The sequence below is a fragment of the Aegilops tauschii genome, chromosome 5 (assembly GCF_002575655.3).
Source record: "Aegilops tauschii subsp. strangulata cultivar AL8/78 chromosome 5, Aet v6.0, whole genome shotgun sequence".
Classification (NCBI taxonomy): domain Eukaryota; kingdom Viridiplantae; phylum Streptophyta; class Magnoliopsida; order Poales; family Poaceae; genus Aegilops; species Aegilops tauschii.
In genome coordinates this window covers 531,010,513-531,014,418 of record NC_053039.3, presented here as the reverse complement: position 1 = coordinate 531,014,418, position 3,906 = coordinate 531,010,513, and the positions used below count along the sequence as shown (strand labels likewise).

At 55.2% G+C, this 3,906-nt stretch overlaps 1 pseudogene; it reads left to right on the top strand.

Annotated features, from left to right (window-relative positions):
- Positions 1–3,764: 3,764 nt before the first annotated feature.
- On the top strand, positions 3,765–3,906 carry LOC120965500 (U1 spliceosomal RNA; annotated as a pseudogene).

Here is a 3,906-nt window from a genome sequence, read left to right as displayed (position 1 = left end):
CAAGCACCGAGGCAGAGTATAAGGCATTGGCCAATGGCGCGGCTGAAGCCATTTGGATAGACTCAGTTCTCACAGAACTTGGAGTCCCACGGCAGCGCACTCCTATATTGTGGTGTGATAACTTAGGGGCAACTTACCTGACGGCGAATCCAGTGTTTCATGCTCGGACTAAACACATTGAGATTGATTTCCACTTTGTGAGAGAACGAGTAGCTGCTTGTGAACTGGAAGTCAGGTTTATTTCTACAGATGATCAGTTAGCGAATGTATTTACTAAACCCGCTACTAGACAGATGCTAGACCGTTTTAGAACCAATCTGAATCTTGTATGTAGTTCAGATTGAGGGGGCATGTAAAGTAGGGTCTAGTATACCGAAAAAGGCTTTCGCCCCGCTTTATATATAAAGCAAAGATCCACAGTGCCCGGAACAACTGCACTCACCCACCACAAACACACACACGCACGCACCCAAGGCAGGATACATAGGCGCTGAGCGCAACAACACACACCCTAGCACTAGAAGAGCCGCCGGGCGCTTCATCCGAAGAAGGGAAGCCGCATATGACGAACCGTGGGCTCCAAAGCGGTGCCTTCAGGAAGGATACGGCACCAGAGCATCGCCACCGCCCGATCCGAGGATCAGAGTTTCCCCTGGAGCACCACGACGGGCAGTGATAGCCGCGACAACGCCTTCAAGAAGGGAGCGATCTTCGCCGTCGCCAGTCCGTCCGAAGATAGAGAGGTTTTCACCCCGGCCAACATTCACCGCCACCGAACGCCACACCCCGGCTACCACGCAGCCCACACGGCCGTAGTAGCCGGGTAGCACCGAGGCACGAGCTCTGCCCAAGAGCACCGCGCCACCACCACCAGGGCCGCCGCCCCGGAATCCAAGACCTTGACACCGAGTCCCCCGAGCCCCACCGCTACTCCCACCGCAGAGACAGGCGGAAAGGATCTGCCTTTCACACCCCTGGCCGGTCCCAACGCCGAGACCCAATAGGCCGGCCACAACAAGCCTCCATCGAGCCATCCTGCTACACCGGGCGCGAGACGAGCGCAGTCCTGCCGCCGTGCGCGAGACGGGCCGGTCCTGCTGCCGGGCGCGAGATGAGCACAGTCCTGCTGCCGGGCGCGAGACGAGCCGGTCCTGCTGCCGGGCGCGAGACCAGCTCGGTCCTACGTCATCGGGTGCGAGACGGATGATGGACCGCAACCGGGAGAAGGCCAGCCCTTCGGTGAGAGAAGCGAACGGACGCCGAGGAGAGGGGTCGAAGACCGATACAGGCAGCCTACAGACGGGCCGACGCCAGGAAAATCTGGCCGCCGTCGCAATCAACCTGCCACCACCACCGCCGCCAGCGGCAGCACCTAGTGCGCCGCCGTGGTCCACGGACATGGCCACGACCACACCCGGTCGCAGCCCGCCCCGCGCCGCCCGACGCCCACACGCCCGCCAGACCAGAATGGTGCTGGACGGGGCCGCCGCCGCCAAGCACGCACCACCGCCCCCGCTGCCACGGACGACCACCGCCAGACCCCACGGCGCCGTCCGCAGTCCTCGCCGCCCGCAGCCCGCGTCACGACACGGCTAGATCTGGCGGAGCTGCGTTGATCCGCACCATCCGCCGCCACCGGCCGCCCCGCACGCTCCGCCACCACGACGCCCGTCGCGCAGCCAGCAAGAGGCCGTCGCCGCACAGCTCCGGCTCCCCGCCACGCCGCAGCGCCCGCCGCCAGCGCCGCACCCCAGCCTGGCCGCCCCGTCCCGCATCAGGGCCCCGCGCGAGAGGACGAGATCTCCCCGCCGCCGCCGGCGCCAGCCGCGCTTCGCCCGGCTGCGCCCCCTGGCGGCGGCGAGGGAGGGAGGAGAGGAGGAGGGGGCGCCCCGGCGGCGGCGGCTAGGGTTCCCTCCTGGCCGCCCGCGGGAGGGACGCAGGAGGGTCGCGGGGCTTTTTTCTGAGCCGTTCCCTTTTCAGTAGGGTTTAGTATATTGTCCTTATACACGTATTTGTATACGTATGTAATTGTAATTGTGATCGTCTATATATTGAGACGTGAGGCTGGATGTCAACCACCCACGCAAAACCCTAAACCTGTGTTTTAACTACCTGTAGCGCCAAATACCATGAGAACATGGGTAATGCCAACACACAATTATCCTCGGCGGCTGTTAGGACTCCACGTCAACCTAGCAAAAACGCTGGTTGCACCTTAAATATTTGCACGACAGTGAGCCAGAAGGGAGATATTAGTTGCGAAACTCTGTCATCTAGAGCAAGGGCTTCCTTTCTTAGGAACCTCAACACTGTAGCTCACCTTGACTTGCAAAGCAGCTCGTTGTAAACAAGGTAGAGATGCTTTGATTTTTGAAATGATAGCGTAAGTTTCGTCATACTGTACTTGGTGCTTGTAGTGGAATAGTAATATCTCGGTTATTCGAAAAATGGTAAAGACGTCAAGATGATAAAATGCAGCAGTCAGAGGGCCCTAGCGCTGTAACTACTAACTACCTTGAGCATCCAGGTCCAAGCATCCAAGCTGCATCATCGCGGAGATGATTTTGAATTTCAGCTTTAGAAAATTTTCAGCACCAACCGAAATTTCAGTTTGCATTTCAGCCAAATAAACGAAATATTTACTTGAATTCAATTAAAAATTTGAAATTTTAAAAAATATTTCGAAAAGTATTTGAATTCCTGTGCAGTACTGAAATTACTGAAATATTTGGCCGAAACATAATTATTTTAGTGTCTACTGAAATTACTGAAATTGAGTGAATTTCATCAAAATATCATTGAAAGTGAAAACCATGTGCGGAGACGGCAAAGCTTCATAAGAAAGCTTGACCATGACATCGAGGGGTTGGAGTGCAAACCAAGAAGTAGAAGGTGAGGGAGATTAGTGGGGATACTTATATTATCTATGCCCACCATCGCCCGATAATTTCTCGCCCCCTTTTGAAGCCCCATCCGCATACCTGGGTTGAGTCTTGGTCGTGGCGGGCTGGCGGGTAGTCAATGGGTTGTTTGTAAAACAAGGTGTAGATAAATATATGAGAGATTATACTACATATATTTGCTGTTATATTTTGACGCACGACAAGAAGTGACATTAGACGAGCTCCTGGTATGGCAGTGATAATGTACTAAGAGGCAAGCTAGTTGCGCTTTACTTGCTGAAACTGTAATGGATCGGGCTACAAGGCTGAAACTTTTTGGAATATCTGACGAGGAGTCGTCTCTCTCGGCACAGGATACAGTCGACCACCCGCTGGGACATGGAGGCGGCCTTTCTCTCACACGCAGTACTCCCTGTCCTGCGCCGCGGTGTGGAAATCTGACGGCACCACGTCGCCGATGAAGATCGGCGACGAGGATCCGCAGCTTGGTCCCGGCGTGGATGCGGATCCCGTTTCTTTTCTGAAGAAAAGAATTTTTTTTTAAGACAAACTCGCGAAGCTTTTTATTAAACCGTCACAATGTTTACAGGGATGAAAGAAAGATTTTCAAGATGACCTAACCAATTGGCCATTGTTCTTTTTTCTTTTTCTTTTGAGGAATGGCACAAAAGCTGCTACGGCCCATACGCCTATCTCTCTCGTCCTTCCTTCAGGCCCGCTGAGGCGAGCCTCCTCCCAGAACGCGTGCCTCCCTTCTCCCCGGCTGCTGGTGTGCTTCGGTTTTTAGTCCCACCTCGCCCAGCCGAGGAGCATCGAGAGGAAGAGCCGGCTATAAGAGGAGGGCGAGGTGCTACCTCCACCTTACTTACCTGGACGGGGTCGACGGGCGTTCAAGAAGGTCTGCATTGCACTTGGTGTGTGCATTGGCTCATCATCTTCTCAAGTGGGAGAATGAACTGTCATAATTTGTGATAGAGAGGGTACGCGTTCGCGCGGCCCCTGC